The sequence below is a fragment of the Mus musculus genome, chromosome 15 (assembly GCF_000001635.26).
Source record: "Mus musculus strain C57BL/6J chromosome 15, GRCm38.p6 C57BL/6J".
Lineage (NCBI taxonomy): Eukaryota > Metazoa > Chordata > Mammalia > Rodentia > Muridae > Mus > Mus musculus.
Window position 1 is genome coordinate 33392992 of NC_000081.6, and position 22169 is coordinate 33415160.

General features: G+C 39.7%; 1 protein-coding gene and 1 pseudogene across 3 annotated transcripts in view; one reads left to right on the forward strand and one right to left on the reverse strand.

Moving 5' to 3' along the window:
• Cpq (carboxypeptidase Q) overlaps positions 1-22169 on the forward strand; it is a 511424-nt gene that overhangs the window by 309863 nt on the left and 179392 nt on the right. The gene's annotated exons all lie outside the window — the stretch shown is intronic.
• 1700084J12Rik (RIKEN cDNA 1700084J12 gene) lies at positions 12218-12948 on the reverse strand (annotated as a pseudogene). The gene has a single exon (NR_033608.1). The product of NR_033608.1 is annotated as an RIKEN cDNA 1700084J12 gene (transcript).

The window sequence follows — 22169 nt, forward strand, 5'->3', positions numbered from 1 at the left end:
TAGAGAACATCTGCACAACAATCAAAGAAAATGCAAAATGCAAAAAGATCCTAACTCAAAACATCCAGGAAATCCAGGAAACAATGAGAAGACCAAACCTACAGATAATAGGAGTAAATGAGAATGAAGATGTTCAACTTAAAGGGCCAGCAAATATCTTCAACAAAATTATATAAGAAAACTTCCCAAACCTAAAGAAAGAGATACCCATGAACATATAAGAAGCCTACAGAACTTCAAATAGACTGGACCAGAAAAGAAATTCCTCCCTACGCATAATAATCAGAACAACAAATGCATTAAATAAAAATAGAATATTGCCCTTCCAGTCCACTGCAGCACCAGGGTTCCTGGCCCGGGGAGTCTCCAGACACCCGCAAGGACCCACACAGGATCCCCCATGGAATCCTAAGACCTCTGGTGAGTGGAACACAGTGCCTGCTCCAATCTGACCTCGTGGGACCTGAGACTACATTAATTAAGGAAACAGATAACCCCGGCTGAGCAGGGTCACAAGTCCCTTCCCATCCAATCCAGCGCTGGGGTTTTCGTGTGCTGAGTTTCTGGACACCCCTAAGGTCCTCACAGGACGCTCCACGGGACCTTAAGACCTCTGATGAGTGGAACACAACTTCTGCCAGGAGGCAGGTTCGAACACCAGATATCTGGGCACCTTCCCTGCAAGAGGAGAGCTTGCCTGCAGAGAGTACTCTGACCACTGAAACTAAGGATAGAGCTAGTCTGCCAGGTCTGCTGATAGAGGCTAACATAATCACCTGAGGAACAAGCTCTAACCAGAGGAAACTATAACAACTAGCTCCAGAGATTAACAGATGGCATAAGGCAAACATAAGAATCCTACTAACAGAAATCAAGACCACTCACCATCATCAGAACGCAGCACTCCCACCCTACCTAGTCCAATCAAGTTACCGATCTAAACCTAGTCCAGGATCAAGTTAACGATCTAAACAGTCCCATATCCCCTAAAGAAATAGAATCAGTCATTAATAGTCTCCCAGCCAAAAAAAAAAAAAGGCCAGGACCAGATGGGTTTAGTACAGAGTTCTACCAGACCTTCAAAGAAGATCTATTCCAGTTCTGCACAAACTATTCCACAAAATAGAAGTAGAGGGAACTCTACACAACTCATGCTTTGAAGCCACATTTACTCTGATAACTAAACCACAGAAAGATCCAACAAAGATAGAGAACTTCAGACCAATTTCCATTATAAATATAGTTGCAAAAATATTCAATAAAATTCTCACTAACTGAATCCAAGAACACATGAAAGCAATCATCCATCCTGACCAAGTATGTTTTATTCCAGGGATGCAGGGATGGTTTAATATATGGAAATCCATCAACATAATCCTTTATATAAACAAACTCAAAGACAAGAACTACATGATCATCTCATTAGATGCTGAAAAAGCATTCGACAAAATCCAACACCCATTCATGATAAAAGTCTTGGAAAGATCAGGAATTCAAGGCCCATACCTATACATGATAAAAGCAATCTACAGCAAACCAGTAGCCAACATCAAAGTAAATGGTGAGAAGCTTGAAGCAATCCCACTAAAATCAGGGACTAGACAAGGCTGCCCACTTTCTCCCTACCTATTTTACACTGTACTTGAAGTCCTAGCCAGTGCAATTTGACAATAAAAGGAGATAAAGGTGATACAATTTGTAAAGGAAGAAGTCAAAATATCACTTTTTGCAGATGATCTGACAATATATATAAATGACTCTAAAAATTCCACCAGAGAACTCCTAAACTTGATAAACAGCTTCGGTGAAGTAGCTGCATATAAAATTAACTCAAACAATTCAATGAGCTTTCTCTACACAAAGAATAAACAGGCTGAGAAAGAAATTAGGGAAACAACACCCTTCTCAATAGTCACAAATAATATAAAATATCTTGGCGTGACTCTAACTAAGGAAGTGAAAGATCTATATGATAAAAACTTCAAGTCTCTGAAAAAAGAAATTAAAGAAGATCTCAGAAAATGGAAAGATCTCCCATGCTCATGGATTGGCAGGATCAACATTGTAAAAATGGCTATTTTGCCAAAAGCAATCTACAAATTCAATGCAATCCCCATAAAATTCCAACTCAATTCTTCAAAGAATTAGAAAGAGCAATCTCCAAATTCATCTGGAATAACAAAAAACCTAGGATAACAAAATAACTTCTCAAGGATAAAAGTACCTCTGGTGGAATCACCATGCCTGACCTAAAGCTTTACTACAAAGCAATTGTGATTAAAAACTGCATGGTACTGGTATAGTGACAGACAAATAGACCAATGCAATAGAATTGAAGACCCAGAAATGAACCCACACACCTATGGTCAGTTGATCTTCCACAAGGAAGCTAAAAGAATCCAGTGGAAGAAAGACAGCATTTTCAGCAAATGGTGCTGGCACAACTGGTTGTTATCATGTAGAAGAATGTGAATAGATCCATTCCTATCTCCTTGTACTAAGGTCAAAACTAAGTGGATCAAGGCACTTCACATAAAACCAGAGACACTGAAACATATAGAGGAGAAAGTGGGGAAAACCTCGAAGATATGGGCACAGGGGCAAAATTCCTGAATAAAACAGCAAAGGCTTGTGCTGTAAGATCTAGGATTGACAAATGGGACCTCATGAAACTGCAAAGCTTCTACAAGGCAAAAGACACCGTCAATAAGACAAAAAGGCCACCAAGAGATTGGGAAAGGATCTTTACCTATCTTAAATCAGATAGGGGACTAATATCCAATATATATAAAGAACTCAAGAGGGTGGACTCCACAAAATCAAATAACCCCATTAAAAAATGGGGCTCATAGGGAAACAAAGAATTATTACCTAAGGAATAACAAATGGCTGAGAAGCATCTGAAAAAAAAAATGTTCCACATCCTTAATCATCAGAGAAATGCAAATCAAAACAACCCTGAGATTCCACCTCACACCAGTCAGAATGGCTAAGATCAAAATTTCAGGTGACAGCTGATGCTGGCAAGGATGTGGAGAAAGAGGAACACTCCTCCATTGTTGGTGGGAGTGCAAGCTTGTACAACCACTCTGGAACTCAGTCTGGAGGTTCCTCAGAAAATTGGACATAGTATTACCGGAGGATCCAGAAATACCTCTCCTTGGCATATATCCAGAAGATGTTCCAACCGGTAAGAAGGACACATGCTCCACTATGTTCAGAGCAGCCTTATTTATAATAGCCAGAAGCTGGAAAGAACCCAGATGCCCCTCAACAGAGGATTGGATACAAAAAATGTGGTACATTTACACAATGGAGTACTACTCAGCTATTAAAAAGAATGAATTTATGAAATTCCTAAGCAAATGGTTGGATCTGGAGGGCATCATCCTGAGAGAGGTAACACAATCACAAAAGAACTCACATGATATGTACTCACTGATATGTGGATATTAGCCCAGAAACTTATTATAGGGAGATATAAGATATAATTTGCAAAACACATGAAACTGAAGAAGAACGAAGACCAAAGTGTGGACACTTTGCCCCTTCTTAGAATTGGAAAAAATCACCCATTGAAGGTGTTACAGAGACAAAGTTTGGAGCTGAGACAAAAGGATGGACCATCTAGGGATTGCCATATCCAGGGATCCATCCCATAATTAGCCTCCAAACGATGACACCATTGCATAGACTAGCAAGCGTTTGCTGAAAGGACCCTGATATAGCTAGCTCTTGTGAGACTAGGCCAGACCTAGCAAACACATAAGTGGATGCTCACAGTCAGCTATTGGATGGATCACAGGGCCCCCAATGGAGGAGCTAGAGAAAGTATCCAAAGAGCTAAAGAGATCTGCAACCCTGTAGGTGCAACATTATGAACTATCCACTACCCCGGAGCTCTTGACTCTAGCTGCATATGTATCAAAAGATGGCCTAGTTGGCCATCACTGGAAAGAGAGGCCAATTGGACACACAAACTTTATATGCCCCAGTACAGGGGAATGCCAGGGCCAAAAAAATGGGAATGGGTGGGTAGGGAAGTCGGTGAGGGGATGGGGGACTGTTGGGATAGCATTGGAAATGTAATTGAGGAAAATACATAATAAAAAAATTAAAAAATAGAATATTAAAAGCAGGAAGGGACAAAGGTCAAGTAACATATAAAGTAAGGCCTATCAGAATTACAACAGACTTTTCACCAGAGACTATGAAAGCCAGAAGATCCTGGACAGATGTAATACAGACACTAAGAGAACACAAATTCCAGACCAGGCTACTATACCCAGCCAAACTTTCAATTACCATAGATGGAAAAACCAAAGTATTCCAGGACAAAACCAAATTCACATATTATCTTTCCATGAATCCAGCCCTTCAAAGGATAGTAACATGAAAAAAAAACAAAAAAAACAACAACAACAACAAAAAAAAAACAATACAAGGACGGAAACCACGTGGTAGAAGAAGCAAGAAAGTAATCCTTCAACAAACCTAAAAGAAGACAGCCACAAGAGCAGAATGCCAACTCTAACAACAAAATTAATAGGAAGCAACACTACTTTTCCTTAATATCTCTTAATATCAATGGACTCAATACCCCAATAAAAAGACATAGACTGGCAGACTGGCTACACAAACAAGACCCAACATTTTGCTACTTACAGGAAACCCATATTAGGGGAAAAGACAGAAACTACCTCAGAGTTAAAGGCAGGAAATCAATTTTCCAAGCAAATGGTCTGAAGAAATAAGCTCGAGTAGCCATTCTAATATCAAATAAAATCGACTTCCAACCCAAAGTTATCAAAAAAAGACAAGGAGGTGCACTTCGTAGTCATCAAAGGTAAAATCTTCCAAGAGGAACGCTCAATTCTGAATATCTATGCTCCAAACGCAAGGGTAGCCACATTCTTAAAGAAACTTTAGTAAAGCTCAAACCACAGATTGCACCTCACACACTAATAGTGGGAGACTTCAACACACTACTCTCATCAATGGAGAGATCGTGGAAACAGAAACTAAACAGGGACACAGTGAAACTAACAGAAGTTATGAAACAAATGGATCTGACAGATATCTACAGAACATTTTATCCTAAAACAAAAGGCTATACCACCTTCTCAGCACATCATGGTACCTTCTCCAAAATTGAACAAAAAATTGATCACAAAAGAGGTCTCAACAGATACAAAAATATTGAAATTGTCCCATGCTTCCTATCAGATCACCATGGACTAAGGCTGATCTTCAATAACAACATAAATAATAGAAAGCCAACATTCACGTGGAAACTGAACAACACTTCTCAATAATACCTTGGTCAAGGCAGGAATAAAGAAAGAAATTAAAGACTTTTTAGAGTTTAATGAAAATGGAGCCACAAAGTACCCAAACTTATATGACACAATGAAAGCATTTCTAAGAGGAAAACTCATAGCTCTGAGTGTCTCCAAAAAGAAACTAGAGAGAGCACTCAATAGCAGCTTGACAACACACCTAAAAGCTCTAGAAAAAAAGGAAGCAAATTCACCCAAGAGGAGTAGACTGCAGGAAATAATCAAAGGCAGGGTTGAAATCAGTTCAAGTGGAAACAAGAAGAACTATTCAAAGAATCAACCAAATGAGGAGCTGGTTATTTGAGAAAATCAACAAGATAGATAAACCCTTAGCCAGACTCACTAGAGAGCACAGGGGCAGCATCCTAATTAAGAAAATCAGGAATAAAAAGGGAGACATAACAACAGATCCTGAAGAAATTCAAAACACCATCAGATCCTTCTACAAAAGGCTATACTCGACCAAACTGGAAAACCTTGATGAAATGGACAAATTTCTAGACAGATACCAGACATCAAAGTTAAATGAATATCAGGTTAATGATCTAAACAGTCCTATATCCTCTAAAGAAATAGAAGCAATCATTAATAGTCTCCCAACCAAAAAAAAAGCCCAGGACCAGATGGGTTTAGTACAGAGTTCTACCAGACCTTCAAAGACGATCTAATTCCAGTTCTGCACAAACTATTCCACAAAATAGAAGTAGAAGGTAACCTACCCAATTCATTCTATGAAGCCACAATTACTCTGATACCTAGACCACAGAAATACCCAACAAAGATAGAGAACTTCAGACCAATTTCCCTTTTAAATATCGATGCAAAAATACTCAAAAAATTTCTCGTTATCTGGATCCAAGAACACATCAAAACAATCATCCATCCTGACCAAGTAGGTTTCATCCCAGAGATGCAGGGATGGTTCAATATACAGAAATCCATCAATGTAATCCATTCCATAAACAAACTCAAAGACAAAACCCACATGATCATCTCCTTAGATGAGGATAAAGCATTTGACAAAATGCAACTCCTATTCATTATAAAAGTCTTGGTAAGTTCAGATTTTCAAGGCCCATACATAAACATGATAAAAGCAATCTACAGCAAGTAGCCAACATCAAAGTAAATGGTGAGAAGCTGGAAGCAATCCCACTAAAATCAGGGACTAGACAAGTCTGTTCACTTTCTCCCTACCTATTCAAAATTGTACTTGAAGTCCTAGCCAGAGCAATTCAACAATAAAAGTAGATAAAGGGAATACAAATTGGAAACGAAGAAGTCAAAATATCACTTTTTGCAGATGATATGATAGTATATATAAATGACGCTAAAAATTCGACCAGAGAACTCCTAAACCTGATAAACAGCGTCAGTGAAGTAGCTGGATATAAAATTAACACAAACAAGTGAATGGCCTTTCTGTACCCAAAGGATAAACAGGATGAAAAAGAAATTAGGGAAACAACACCCTTAACAATAGTCACAAATAATATAAAATACCTTGGCATGACTCTGACTAAGGAAGTGAAATATCTGTTTGATTAAAAACTTCAAGTCTCTGAAGAAAGAAATTAAAGAATATCTCAGAAGATAGAAAGATCTCCCATGCTCATTGATAGGCAGGATCAATATAGTAAAAATGGATATCTTGCCAAAAGCAATCTACAGATTCAATGCAATCCCAATCAAAATTCCAACTCAATGCTTCAACTTTTTAGAAAGGGCAATCTGCAAATTCATCTGGAATAACAAAAAAACCTAGGATAGCAAAAACTCTCCTCAAGGATAAAAGAACTTCTGGTGGAATCACCATGCCTGACATAAAGCTTTACTACAGAGCAATTGTGATAAAAACTGCATGGTACTGGTATAGCGACAGACAAGTAGAACAATGGAATTGAATTGAAGACCCAGAAATGAACCCACACACCTATGGTCACTTGATCTTTGACAAGGGAGCTAAAAACCATCCAGTGGAAGAAAGACAGCATTTTCAACAAATGGTGCTGCCACAAGTGGAGGTTATCATATAGAAAAATTCAAATTGATCCATTCCTATCTCCTTGTAGTAAGGTCAAATCTAAGTGGATCAAGGCACTTCACATAAAACCAGAGACAGTGAAACTTATAGAGGAGAAAGTGGGGAAAAGCCTTGAAGATATGGGCACAGGGGCAAAATTCCTGAATAGAACAACAATGGCTTGTGCTGTAAGGTCAAGAATCGACAAATGGGACCTCATAAAATAGCAAAGCTTCTGTAAGGCAAAAGACACTGTCTATAAGACAAAAAGGCCACCAACAGATTGAGAAAAGATCTTTATCTTAAATCAGATAGGGGACTAATATCCAATATATATAAAGAACTCAAGAAGGTGGACTCCAAATAATCAAATAACCCCATTAAAATATGGGGCTCAGAGCTAAATAAAGAATTCTCACCTGAGGAATACTGAATGGCTGAGAAGCAGCTGAAAAAGTGCTCAGCATCCTTAATCATCAGGGAAATGCTAATCAAAACAATCCTGAGATTCCACCTCACACCAGCCAGAATGGCTAAGATCAAAATTTTAGGTGACAGCAGATGCTGGCGAGGATGTGGAGAAAGAGGAACACTCCTCCATGGTTGGTGGGAGTGCAAGCTTGTACAACCACTCTGGAAATCAGTCTGGAGATTCCTCAGAAAATTGGACATAGTACTACCGGAGGATCCTGCAATATCTCTCCTGGGCATATATCCAGAAGATGTCCAACCGGTAAGAAGGACACATGCTCACCTATGTTCATAGCAGCCTTATTTGTAATAGCCAGAACCTGGAAAGAACCCAGATGCTCCTCAACAGAGGAATGAATACAGAAAATGTGGTACATTTACAAAGTGGAGTACTACTCAGCTATTAGAATTAATTTATGAAATTCCTAGGCAAATGGATGGATGGACCTGGAGGGCATCATCCTGAGTGAGGTAACCCAACCACAAAAGAACTCCCATGATATGTACTCACTGATAAGTGGATATTAGTCCAGAAACTTAGAATACCCAAGATACAAGATACAATTTGTAAAACACATGAAAGTGAAGAAGAACGAAGACGATAGTGTGGACACTTTGCTCCTTCTTAGAATTGGGAAAAAAACAGCCATGGAAGAAGTTACAGAGACAAAGATTGGAGGTGAGACGAAAGGATGGATCATCTAGAGACTGCCATACTGGGGGATCCATCCCATAATCAGCCCCCAAGACACTGACACCATTGAACACACTAGCAAGATTTTGCTGAAAGGACCCTGATATAGCTGTCTCTTGTGAGTTTATGCCGAGGCCTAGCAAACACATAAGTGGATGCTCACAGTCAGCTATTGGATGGATCACTGGGCCCCCAATGAATGAGCTAGAGAAAGTACCCAAGGAGCTAAAGGGTTCTGCAATCTTATAGGTGGAACAACAATATGAACTAACCAGTACCTCCCGGAGCTTGTGTCTCGAGCTGCAAATGTATCAGAAGATGACCTAGTCGGCTGGCCATCAGTGGAAAGAAAGGCCCATTGGTCTTGCAAACTTTATATGCCTCAGTACAGGGGAATGCCAGGGTCAAGAAGTGGGAGTGTGGGGGGGTGCTGGGGGACTTTTGGGGTAGCATTGGAAATATAAATGAAGAAAATACCTAATTAAAAAAATAATAAAAAAGAACGAAATATTTTATGAAGTTCTTTATACTAGAATTACTCTTTGTGAAGAAAAATAATGTATGGTTTCATATTTTATACATGAATGATTTTTACATGAAGTAATTTACATATGATTGTTGTTCGTATAAATATTTTGTAGAAAAATATTCAAACATTATTTTTTGTGTTTATCAAATATAAAATTTCTATAAGAAAACTTCATTTCTGATGTTCTCATTTTTATGATCAACCATGCATTGAGCATGGTGGAGTGTATAATTAATTACTGAATATACCCTATGTTCTCACTATATATTTTCTTGCCTCTTGGAAGATCACTAGAACTCAGATCCTTATTTAAAAAAATGGATGACATTAAACATGATGTGAAGAAAGCACATGTCTATGGGAGTTGCAGAAATGGAAAATTCAGTGGTAACATAGAATGGTGGTGAGCATGGCAGTGGTATTCTTTCCTTATAGTAACAATCACATTGGAGTTCACATGTAGTGTTTTGTAAACAGTGATGGAGATTTTAAGTTAACTAACTTCATAGTGGTGATATTTAAAAAGAAATCTTTTCTACCATCCCTGAAGCATTGTTCAACAATGAAGTATTGGATAATTGTGAGTATTTCACATTTTGTAGTTTTACTCTATTAACAGTGTCAATGATGCCCTTGCTTTAAAAGTTAAATGAAGTAGATTTTTAAAAAAATTTCTTGTCCAGATCTTAGATTGACATAAAGAGAAGAGTAGACTATTCTCAATTCTAGGAAAAATGATAGTGGTTAGCATTCTTGAATACACCATACTCCACGCAATTTGGGCAATTTGGTGTAAAAGGTAAGAATCACCATTCCTCTGTTTCTAGTTTTTAAGATGGTGTTTTGCTGATGTTTCTATCAACTGCAAAGATAGAAAGTGTTTTGTTTTGTTTTGTTTTGTTTAATTCAAGTGGCTGCAAGTACATTTTTCTTTCTGATTTCTTTTTTTGCTAAGAAATATCTTAAGCATTTAAAATGGCAGAGGACAATAAACAAGCACATTGGCTTCAATTTTATAAGTGCTAAAATTTGCTGTGTGTTTCAGATCCTTGCTGTAAAAGAGATACACATTTCCAAGGTCATTGTTCTCTAGTTGACTTTATTGTAAAGAGTATCAAGCTGGGCGTGGTGGTGCACGCCTTTAATCCCAGCACTTGGGAGGCAGAGGCAGGCAGATTTCTGAGTTTGAGGCCAGCCTGGTCTACAAAGTGAGTTCCAGGACAGCCAGGGTTAAACAGAGAAACCCTGCTTGAAAAAAACAAAAAACAAAAAAACAACAACAAAAAAAAAGTATCAAGTTAGATTTTTAAACTCTCCAATCTCACAGTATCAATAATAGGAAATTTTGTTCGGTTTGCCCTCATTGTGCTTACTGACCATTTTTGTAATTTTTCCAAAAATTTTTGTATTAAAGTTGCATTTTTATTTTCCCCATACTTCCTTTCACTTTGTACTAAATTAACTGGTTTACTTAATCCATCCTTCATTTTTCTTCTGCTATTTAGAAGTTTATTTATCCTTCTTGTGCTTTTCTCAAAGTATGTGCATATTTGTGTTGATACAGGTCTTGATGAAATGAGACAATAATTACAAATTGTTCTAGTATGTTCTCTTCAAATGCAAACACAGACACAGACACACACACACACCTCACCATACACAACCTCACCATATATACTACTATAAAATAGTGATTTATTAGGCCTCTGTCTAAGCCCTCCACAGACACATTGTTACTTGGTTGTTATGAAGGATTGTTTTTGTTTTTTTTTTTTTTAAGAATGTGAACCCTGGTGTGGGTTTTAAGGAAAGGGCAGACAGGGGGAATCCTTAAGCCAAGGGCGAAATTTAGTCGGCATCTCCTGGGTACATATGGTTTAAGAAACAACAGTCTATCATGGCATTGGTTTTTGTTTGTCTTTTTTTTTTTTTTTTTTGAGACAGGATTTCTCTGTGTAACCCTGGTTGTCTGGGAACTCACTCTGTACACCAGGCTGACCTCGAACTCAGAAACCTACTTGCCTCTGCCTCCCGAGTCCTTCCCGAGTCCTGAGAACAAAGGCGTGTGCCACCACTGTCTGGCTTTTTGTTTGTCTTTAACATTTTCTATATGTGTAGCCCTGGGTATCCTGGAACTCTGAAGAGCAGGCTTGCCTGTCCCTGAACTCAGGAGATCTGCCTGTCTCTGCCTCCCAAGTGATGTGACTAAAGGTATATACCACCAGGCCCAGCCAAACACTAGTTCTTAATAGAAGAGAAGTGGTTAAACTTCAGTCCCCTCCTGTAGCACACAATTTGACTAGTTTAACAAACCAATGTGCATAAAAAAGCAGGCTGTCCTCACATACACTTCCAGGTGCTAAGATGGTTATGTGTCACTGTGATGGAGTTCTAATCACAATGTATGGATGTGTGCCATGTATGTTTTTCTAGCACAGGGATTCCCCATCCTAAACCCTGAGCTACAGGGAAGACTGTCACTGCGGGTCAGGGCGCAAATTCTGTTACACTGACCCAGGGAGAGCAAGCCTGAGAGGTTCCAAAGCGGACAGTGCAGTTGCAACATGGCCTCACACCACAAGACCAAGCATGGCCTTTGTCACCTTTCTAACTGCCTTTTCTGTCTGAGGAACAAGTCCCCAGGCTTGTACACCTATAATCCCAGCACCTAGGAGGAGGAAGCAGGACTGTTGTGGAGTTTAAGACCAGCCAGGGCTAACAGGGAGACCCTGCCTTGAACAAACCAAACACAAGGTCACCCTGACCAAAAAAAAAAAAAAAAAAAAAAAAGTCAGGACCTTCTTCATCCAGATTCAAGTGTGCCTATTGGTCTGGCCCACTGCTTTAAGAGTCTTGGACGGGGTGAGAGGGATGTTGGAGATATTTGCCCACCCCACATTAAACACCAAGATAGAAGGCAGGATGAGCACAGCTTGCATTGATTTCAGACACGGGCAGCCAATAAGGGTAATCGTCCCTTTCCATGGATTGGGGTGTGGTAAGCATCTCTGATGCTCACATCTTACTGTCATTCTCCAGGCCCCCTCCTTTAGTTTCTGAAGACAGAAAATCATCTTTTTGAAGATACTTGATAATTTTAAACAACAAACCAACAAAAACACTTCCAATGGGTGTTTTTTGGAAAACCTGCTCCTGCTCTAGTTGAGCTGCCCAATGTGCTGATTGATCCATTCTCCCCGGTAACCAGGTGAACCCATCTCTTTGAGGAAGCCCACTCTGTTCTTGGTAGCATGGCAGGCCACAGAGAGGTGGAAAGGGCACAAGAATGAAGAGACCTCCTAGAAATGCTTGCCAGGGAAGGCAATTTCATGGATGAGGTCTTCCAGGAAAACGACACCAAATCTCCCCAGGTGCTCCTCGATCACCGTGTTGTCTGTCAGAGGGACTGTCTTAATCTTTGCTTGTCCACGTTTCAAGATGAGTCCCCGGACAGACCTCAGATTTGGAAATCCCCAGGTCACATAAGGCTCCACCGTGAGCAGCATTCTTACGCTCTGAGGGGTGACCTTGACAAAGATGCCACGGAACAATTTCTTCAGGCCAAGTTTCATGATGGTGCTCTTTACCAATAAACTCACTCCTTCAATCCTTTCCATGCATATAACGAAGGTCAAGGAATGTTTATCAGGCATCTCCAAAGCACGAGACATCACCTCTAGTTGCTGGACACGCACCTCTTCACGTTGCTGCTGCCAGGAATCAAGTACAAAAGATTCTAGTCGTCTAAACCTGAATTGTTTCCCTTTTCTCTCTCTCTTTGCCAAAGTGCCTGCTTTGCCTAAGTGGCGTTGAGGGCTAGATAAGCCTTCCTCTTTTTCAGGAGATTTTCTGGAACCAAAGGAATCTTTTTCCTTTTCCCTTCCTCCGCCATCTTTCTGGTGCTTCAACTACTGCTCATGCTCAGCCTCACCAGGAGGGGTAGAGAGGCCCGCCTCTATGTCTCTTTGATCATAGAGACGAAACTCTCGCTCACACTGGAGGACTCAGGCAGCCTGAGATTCCTTAGTGGCCGTGAGCATCTGAGAAATGGTCTTGCTAGTCAGGATTCCAACAAAAAAACCCTCCAGTTTCCTTTGCATCCCTTCTAAGTTTTCTATAGCCTGACACCCGTCTGGATCCAACCCTTTTCAGTTAAGTTGTAGGGTGAAAGATTGTTTCTTTATCATTTTTGAACTGTTTCCTTGCAATTTTTAATTGCCATTTTTCTTCGTTTCCTCATGTGCTAATAAGAATTATTTTAATGCTGTGTAATCAGGTCTAACAGTACAGATGAGAGTTGCTTTTTCCAGAATTAGGGTGCTACCATACCTCTGGTGCCTAGACTTCATCTTGTAAATCTAATCACACAAATGATAGTTGGCACTTTCACCAGGATTTATTTGTTTTTGTTTTCCCTCCGTTCTGATTTATTTTGGTTCTTCCATCTGACTGTTGAGAGCAGTGTGGTGGGGCAGGTGGAAGGAGAGGGACTCAGCCATGATATAAGGAGCAATCTCCTCAAACAGTTTCCCCGCTTAGAAAACAAGTGCCCTGTCTCAAAGCTCTTATATTCACCTGCAGATCTTCATCTATCTTTATAGCTTCCTGAGTGATTTCCTCCAAACCAGTGTTTTATTTCATGATATTTCTCTTCTGCTGCCTTTCTAATCTTATTTAACCTTTCCATTAAATTTTTAAATTAATTTTTAGATAGGTTTGAGATTCTCAGAAAAGTTACAAAGGTTACTCAGAGGTCCTCTGTCTTGCTGTTAATATCAGTGTGTTGGTTTCAATTAGGGAACAAATGACTGTGATATTATTAACTAAAAGTGTGTAAGACCTATTCAGAGTCCTTTAGTTTACATCTATCTAATCATAGCTTTCTCTGCTAGTACTCCAACTAGGTACCACATCACATGTAGCCACCATATCTTCCAGGATCCTCTTGGCTGGGGGAGTTTATCCTTAGAAAACAAACAGGCATCTAAGGAATGGTAATAAAGTAAAATAAGATAAAACAAAAACAAGTCAGATAGAATAAAACAAACAAAAGAAAAAGAGCCAAAGAAGGATAAGAAACAGATATAGACACAGAAATCCCAGGAAAAACTGCAAGTCATAATATATATGCATGTGTTTAAAAAAAAATAAGCCCAAACACAGCAATATGAGACAAGGAACATCTAAAAATTCGGAGTTCATTTACTGTTGGTTGTCTGCTGCTGGGTATGGGGCCTACCCTTAAGACTGATGTGTTTCCCCAGTGACACTACACTGGAGAACTAGTTTTTCATTTGCAAGTGGTTATTAATTGAAGATAGCTTCTAGGTTTAAGGATGTGGACATGTGTCTACCTCTTTCAACTATATGACCCCATTACATTAGCCCCATGAAGGCCCTGTACATGCTGCCTATGTCCCTGTGGGTTTATGTGTGAGTCAGCTGTGCTGTGTTTAGAGGTCTTGTTACCCCACAGGTTACTGTGGCACCAACTACCACTTCATACTCTAGAATATTGGAATTTCTTCTCCCTGTCTGTTATTTTTTTTTTCTTCTTTGCCTTTTTCTCACCTTCCTTTTTCTTTGTGGGACTGTGAAAGGTATCTTGGTCCCTGGTTGAGCTAAGGCTCTAAAGTCTGGAGATCCTGAACGGATGGTAGGCATTTTGCCTGTTACCAGGTACCAGGCCCCTGCCACTAGTCACAGCCTCCAGTAGATCTGTGGCTATCAGTCACATAAGGGCAAACCCCAAACCCCTTCACAGTTAGAGGACTTGACCTAGCTCAAGACAGATCTACATTTTAATGAGGTACCTAAAGGACTGGAGGGCTTAGCCAATAATCGTTCCTTCCAGACACTCCTCTCTGCAAAAAGAATTTAACCTCAGGCCCACCCTGAGAATTGGGGTATGGTTTTTCTAATCCACTTTCTGCCATGACAATAAATGCCTTAAAACAATGGACTGACTCTTTTCATTATGATCCACGATCCACCGTGGGGAGCATTCAAGAAGGCCTTGGCCTGCAGAGCCGCCTAATCTCCCGTAGAAGGCCTGCCTTGGCTCCCAGCCACTGCCACCACCAAGCCAAGCCCAAGCCACCACTGATCCAAGAACTCTCCCCATGGAACCAGCAGGAGCTCCCTCCTTCTCCTCCTGTCCCTGGGCTAGATCCAGCCTGAAGGCCCTACTCCATTCTCAGCTCTTCTGTGGCTCCCAGTGGTGCCTGGGTGTCTGAGAGCCTGAAAACCAGATGGCCCCAGCATCCTTGCAGATCTGGAGAACCCTGAGCCAGCTCAGGCTGCCTCGCACCTCAGACTGTGCTTCTCCACCCCTGGAGCAATGTCCCAGGGCTGCCCTATGGCCCAACACCTGCCCAGCAAAAGTGTGGATACGGAATTCTCAACCCTACTTTTTTTTTTCTTTTCTTGAAATGTATTGAATAATAAGAGTTTGAATTTTTTAAATTTGTATTTCCGCATTTTTTTCACCATAGGGCTCCCTGTTTCTGTATCAGCTTAATTGGTATGAACATAGCCTATTTCAAAACTCCAGTGAATGCATCTGAAAAATTAGGCCAGGCTGTTCTCAGTGTCACAGGCTTACCCAGTGTGTGACTGAAAGAACAGGGTTGAGGAGGGCTAATAACATTGACACTATAAGGACCAGCAGTCCCTAACTAATTGCCATCTGCTTTCACTGTATCTTTAGCTTTTGCATGTATACTTTACATGAGATTTGAAAATTAGAAATACAAATATGTTAACTAGCAATAATTTATTTCTACACATCTAACCATACACATTTTAACAATTACAATCTCAAATACCACATGGTGACAGTCATTATAGTAGCAAGTTGATATTCTTCTAATCAAAAACAAATTAAATTGGCCTATTAGTTTTCACAGAGATCATATAACTCATAAAGAACTGACTTTTCTTTATTTTATTTTAGACTACTTGAAATGGATTCTTTAATTCTCCCTAATGATCCCAGCTTTGCAAGTGCTGCCCTAAAGATACCAATTAAAACCCTAGAAAGAGGAGAGTTTGTCATCCTCTTTCCTGGTAAGGCTTAGCTACTGGTGGCTGGTGGCCTCTATTCTCTGCCTCTTGACCTGGAAATAGCATCTATAGAGGAAAGAGATGTGGTTCCAAAGAAGTCTAGGTTCAGGCACTGAGTAGCATCTAGATGATGCTATTTAAACCAACATGGGAGCATCATATAAAATCATTTTGTTGCTACCCTTGACAAATAATCCTAATTTTATTTTTGGGTCATATTACAAAATCCCAGATCATCAAAGCATGTGTGTTCTTTTATGGCTTATCAGTGACTGCCTCCCGTTGGTAAATGAACCTTAAGCATTCAGCTTTCAGTTCATTTATTTCACCATGGTTTTTGTTTATTCTTTTTTTATATAATATATCAAGACTGCCCCCACTCCATTCCTCCCAGTTCCTTCCTACACACCTGCCCTTTTCCCCAGATCCATTTCTCCTCCATTTTCCTTCAGAAAACAGCAGTACTCCTATGTACATCAACGAAAGATAGCATAACAAGATGCACTAAAACTAAACACAAACCCTCATATCAAGGCTAGATAAGGCCACTCAGCAGGAAGAAGGGGGTTCCAAAAGTACACAAAAGAATCAGAGACACCCTATTCCAACTGTTAGGAGTCTCAAAAAGCCCCAAGCTAAACAACCACAACATATTTGCAGAGGACCTAGCTCAGAACCATGTAAGCAGCACTTCAATTTCTGTGAGCTCCTTATGAGCCCCACTTAATTGATTCTATAGGCAATGTTTCTTTGATATCCTTAACTCCTCTGGCATCTACAATCCTTCCTTCCCCTTTTCTGTGCTGTTCCCTGAGTTCCACCGAATGTTTGGCTGCTGGTCTCTGCATCTGCTCCCCTCTGTGGCAGGGTGATACCTCTCTGATGATGACTGGACATGGATGGCACTGATCTATGAGTATAGTATAGTATATCAAGAAGAATGGTTTTATTGATTTTTTTTTCCTGGCCAGTCCTCCTTGATTCTACTCTAGGTCTCTGGGCTATCCAGTTTCTGGTTCCTGGCCATCTTCCTTTCATGGGGCAGGACTTTTGCTTATTCTTGCACAAACATGCCATAGAAAAATTTACTCAGTATTCTTTTGTTTTCAATATTTTATTTTATTTTTAGTCATGTGGTTATGTGCGTATGTGTGTATAACTATGTAGACATGAGTATAGGTGTTTACAGGAGCCAGAAGAGAGCAGCAAATCTTTCAGAGCTTGAGTTACAGGCTTTGAATTGTCTGACATGGGTATTGGAAACTGAACTTGAGTCCTCTTTTATAGCAGTTAGCCCTCTTAACAGGTGACTCATCTCTCAAGATGCCTGATTAATTCTTGCTACCCTCTTTCTCTCAAGTGCAATGCTCAGCATTAAGAAAATAAACATATCTTTAGTTCCTGACTTATGCCATTCACATGTGGTCTTACTCTAAAGCCAGTCTGGCATCAAAATGGAGGCAGTGAGTAGAATGTGAATCCCAGAACGTCTGTAGAGACAGAGGGAGAAATAGTTAGGAAACAATCAAGTGTTTAGTCTTCTCTTTGTTTACATAGTTAGAGCTTAGTTTTAAAATAGACTTTGCTAGAGGGATGAACAATATAGGTCTTGTTACATAGTTCTTTGAATCACATTTCTATACTTGTCTTTATATGAGCTACCTAAAAGGAAGCATTAATAAGGAGAGATAATTTATGTGAATGAAGATTTTAGGATCACTTTTAAAAGAAGAGATTGGCATGGTATGGGTGTGGTGGTGAACATATATGATTCCATGCCTTCAAAGGGTTAGAGTTGGCATAGGGTGGTGTCATATGAGAAATAAACCCACCGGAATTTGTAGAATCCTCTTCTTGGGGATGCTATTTTGCTTTGTGCATGACAGGACATTTTGTGTTCCACTAAATTGGCCACACTGTTGCCCACTGCTTATTCACCATGTCTCTTCATGCACTACTTCATATGTGCTCCTATCATGATAGGTGGACTTTTAGGCATATTTTTAATTTTTGCATGCCTATGTCCAACAAAATGTAAATCTCAAGATTGTCAGATATACTGGAACTGACTTTACACAGGTACTTTAGGATGGGGGCAAAGGGCACACCATGAGAAAGTCTTGCTGTAGGGAGTACAGGAGCTAGCCAACAAGGGTGTTTAATCCCTTACTTATAAAAAAAAATAGTAACAAAGAGTTTCTATGTCAAAATAAGAGATAGTAAGAAGGTAAAATGGAACAGAGCCACGGAGATCAGAGCCAGGCTTGGGGAGGCACATATATGAAGTCAGGCAGCTCCATATTTATACTGTCTCTGAACTTTGCTCTTTTTTAGTTATTTGATCATTTAGTCTTCATTTTTCCTACCTTGGCTCCATCCTAAGCGTCATACACAGATGTTAACTGAAAACTTTCAGGCAGTTACCAGGTGCTAAAGTGGTAATTATTTCCTCTTATCTCATTTAATTTCCACATATTTCATTTAATAGTTTGTAAATATAGAGATGAGCAATGGTTGTGGCAGTGGGTTTTCATAATTCTCTGAGAGCTATAAAGAGTAATCCAGAGGCATGAAGTGAATTCCCAGAAGGAGCCATGAGAATTGCAGTGCTCATCTTCAAGTGTTATTTCTTCCCACAGTATCTATCAGCAACTGTATAGGGATTCCTTTAGATTTTAAAAACATGTGCAAGTAGTTGATCTATAGCCAGAGAATTCCAGGTTTGCTGTTGTTCTAGGTCTAACCACTTCAGCCTTTGGGCAATTAGTGCTTTTCTATGCTGAAAGTCAGATGTAATTTTTTTTAACCAGGCCTTTTTTGTTCCTTACCTTTTACTTCCTGAAGAATAGAAGCAGAAGAAAATAATCTTTAATGTCTCCACAGTGAGACCAACTTCATTGGATTCCTATGTCCTCAGCTCAATGAAGACCTTCTTTCTCAGGCTTCTGATACGTCTAGAGCTTTTGTTTTCTCTCCATATTTTCTAGACTGAAAACAATGCACTATGTGTGAGAAGATGACCTAATTTGGAAAAATGCGCTTCTGTCTCCCTTACCATTTTCTTTTCTGCCTGAAATCTCAAGAAGTGTCTAGCTTTGACCATACCTTGCTCATTGACCTCACAACTTAGGAAGATTTATCTCATGTGATTTAGTGTAGAGTTAGTCCTGTCAACAGTTCAAGCACTCAGAGTACAAGGAGAAGGAAACTGGACTCACCCAACTATTTATAAAGAGGAGCTGGCATTCTTAAAAGACACTTGTTAGATGAGAGGATATAGCAGAGACACTTTCCAGATGAATATGCAACAAAGACAAAGTATAGCGGTCCTCAAAAACATGCCTTAGAAAATTTCATTTTGTGAGTGTATATGTATATCTTTAGTCTTTAAAGGTGAATTTATACATTTGTATCAAAATTCTTTGTGAAATATTGGCTTTGTGTAACTGCCTATTTACTAATCAATACTGTATGCTTTGGTTTTGATGAGACAGTATGTTCTGTGTGAATTACATCCATGATAGGCTCATGCCATAGTTTCTGCATACCAATTCCTCTCATCTTCCAGGACATACAGGTGACTGTCATAGAAGACAGGCCCTCTGCAGTCTCTAAATGAAGATTGCTACAGTGATCATCAAGTGTGGGTAATTAGTTTTATTGGGCATGCTGTTGATGGAAGTATATCTTTTATTAAAAACATGTGCACTAGAGAGGGGAGAAGTGGGCATGAAAACGGAGTTTTCTCAAACCTCACTGTTACAATTTCAAGGCTGAAGGTCCCCCAGAAGCCATGTATCTTGGGCTTGCTAACCAGGGTGATACTACAGGAGGAGACAGAACATTTAACAAGAATAATCTAGTAGGAGATATTGTAGACATGGTGGAAGGGAGGGACAGGAGCCTAAGTCTCTTCTTCTTCTTTTTTTTTTTTTATGCCTGTTCACGCTGACTTTCAATAATATCTGGCACCCCCACCAGAGACACAAAACAATGGCTCCACATGGAATTACGATCCCAAGTTCAAGCTAACCTTTCTTCCATATAAATTAATTCTCATTTTATCTCTAATTTAATTATTGTTTTGTTTTAGTGAAGGGAAGCTGTTATTTGCATTCACTAGCCTTCAATGGCAAGTCTTAGGGTTAAAAAAAATAGCAGGTGTCCTTTGGATCTAATAGCAATCCACCCAGCTTTTTCCCTCTGGATTTCCAGGAATTTTAGCAAGCTGAAATGAATAGGACAGAATTCTATTTGCTCTGTGAGTTGTTTCCTGCTTCCTCTTAAACCTTTAACCAGAAAGATGTATTCTCTGGTCCCTGATAAATCTGAAGACCAAGAAGTTTCAGTTGACAGAGTTGAAAGGCAATCTAAAGCTCATCTATAGGAGAATGTTTTTGCTTACAGTGCAGGATGCTCCTGTAGTCCACCACGCCAACTCAGTCCTACATCCCTGTTGATTAATCCTCAACAAATAGGTCTTCTCATTGCATCTCCCAGGAGCTACCTACAGGAACATCTGTTTTGTCATATCTCTTCTGCAGGGACAGAACAAGGAATACTTTCTCTTAATGTTGGAAGAAATCTTTAAAGACCTTACTGATACTGATTTTGTCTGAATCCCTCTTTTAAAGGGGTAGAAGCCATGGAATGAAGGTCTTGGGAAACATTCAACTCAGACATCTACTGGCTGGTGTTAGCTGACCCTTAAGATAACTAAGTGTGAGGCTATGCCAGTGCCTGGCAAATACAGAAGTGGATGCTCACAGTCATCTATTGGATGAAACACAGGGCCCCCAATGGAGGAGCTAGAGAAAGTACTCAAGGAGCTGAAGAGGTCTGCAACCCTGTAGGTGGAACAACAATATGAACTACCCAGTACCCCCAGAGCTCGTGTCTCTAACTGCGTGTGTAGCAGAAGATGGCCTAGTTGGCCATCATTGGGAAGAGAGGCCCATTGGTCTTGCAAACTTTATATGCCCCAGTACAGGGGAATGCCAGGGCCAGGAAGTGGGAGTGGGTGGGTAGGGGATCAGAGCAGTGGCAGTGTATAGGGAACTTTCAGGATAGCATTTGAAAAGTAAATAAAGAAAATATCTAATAATTTTTTTTAAAAAGATAACTAAATGTTCTAACGAGAATCACGATTTTTTCCAACCAAACAAATATCTATGACTCACAGGACAAAGTAATCACTACACACAAAAAACTCATAAATTAAAATTAAGAAAGGAAGATGCCAAGGCCACTCAATGCTCAATATAATCATAGAATCAATGATAATGGATTTAATCTTTTTATATCCTAGTGTATTTAACCATATTCAACTGAGCAGTGCAGCTGTATGAAAGAATCCTAGACTAGTCCTGCATGTACGAATGCCCAGATATCTGGTTCTGGCTATGCTATTTATGGTCTTAAAGACTTTGAAAAGCTTTTGACAAATACCAGATTCAGTCTTCTCATCTGTTAAATATTAATAATAATACCTAGCCTATTCTCTACACATAATGATTTAACATTTGGATTACCAAATTTGTGACAGTGGGGCCTTATTCATCATCACATCTCCAGAACTCAGCCTTCAAGATGACATGTACCATGTTTACTGGTGATGACAAAGTTATAGAAGTTTAGAGACAGTATCAACTGGTTATTGATTCTTAATGTATTTAATACTGCTGTTCTGTTTCCTTAGAGCAATGATTCTCAATCTTTCTAATGGTGTGACTCTTTTATACAGTTCCTTATGTTGCAGTGACCCCCAGCATAAAATTATTTTTGTTTCTGCTTCATAACTGTAAATTTGCTACTGTTATGAACTGTAATGTAAACATTTGTGTTTTCTGATGTCTTAGGTGACCCTGGGAAAGGGTCATTTGATGCCCCTAGAGAGGCCTATACCCACAGCTTGAGAACTGCTGGCCCTAAAGTATGAGATAGCCTAGATTGCTATCTATCTTCCACTCTTTATCACTAGGAAGAAACAGAGGGGAGAAAATTCCCTAGCGTGAATAGTGACCAACCACTAACCACAGTCATAAATGA